This window comes from Octopus bimaculoides, chromosome 13, assembly GCF_001194135.2.
Source record: "Octopus bimaculoides isolate UCB-OBI-ISO-001 chromosome 13, ASM119413v2, whole genome shotgun sequence".
NCBI classification, from domain to species: domain Eukaryota; kingdom Metazoa; phylum Mollusca; class Cephalopoda; order Octopoda; family Octopodidae; genus Octopus; species Octopus bimaculoides.
Genome location: NC_068993.1, coordinates 54159199 through 54160060, shown reverse-complemented (window position 1 = coordinate 54160060; position 862 = coordinate 54159199). Strand labels below are relative to the sequence as shown.

General features: G+C 31.9%; 1 protein-coding gene across 1 annotated transcript in view; it reads right to left on the bottom strand.

Moving 5' to 3' along the window:
- LOC106867555 (sister chromatid cohesion protein PDS5 homolog B) overlaps nucleotides 1–862 on the bottom strand; it is a 42489-nt gene that overhangs the window by 1654 nt on the left and 39973 nt on the right. The window lies entirely within an intron of this gene.

The following is an 862-nucleotide window of genomic DNA, read 5'->3' as shown; positions in this document are numbered from 1 at the left end:
CTTAGAAAATAAAAAAATAAAAATAAAAAACAATTAAAAAATTTTTTTTTTACTTCAACCAAACAATTTTTTTGTACAACATAACTCTCATAAGCTAAGTAATTCACAATGCTGAGAAAGTAGATTTAATAGTATTTCAACAAAGAACACACACACAAACATATTTAGCATTTAAATTATTCTGTCAAATGTAATGCTTATTTATTCACATTGTTTTGAATTTACCATGAATTCTCTAGTAGCTTCAAGTGTTTGATGATGTGGTAGTTTATTTTTTAAATGACATTGTAGAGCAGGTGTGAGAGGCCAGATTTGGCCAATTTAAACATAAAGCAGGTAGAATATTTTGGCCAGATACAGCCATGCTTGAGGGCTAAAGAGGCAATCTGACTCAAGTTGCAATACCTTCTATCTTCATAGGTGTAACTTATTATCTCTCAACTTATCTTCTCACACACACATACACACACCTGAAGAGGAGTTTCTTCATAACGACAGTTTCGCATTTTAACTATAACATTACATAATATATTCACAATAATTAATCCTGTACAACATACTTTTGCTACTGATCTCATATGTTGATGTGAACTAGGAGAGAGCATGCATATTTGTTTTCCATTAGTCTACATAAGAGAGGCAACTGTCTGTAACTGTCCTAATGTGATCATACCTTATTCATTTCTTCATCCTCTGGGCCCTGTGCATCTTTAGTCTGTTTAATATCTTCAATCATCCGTCTGAAGAATGCATAGTTATAGTCTTCACTCCGGCTCATCAAGGGATCCATCACAAACCAAAGACATCTAAAAAAATAAACAATGATACATTTTCAGAGACTCAAGATTAGAATTTAAAGATT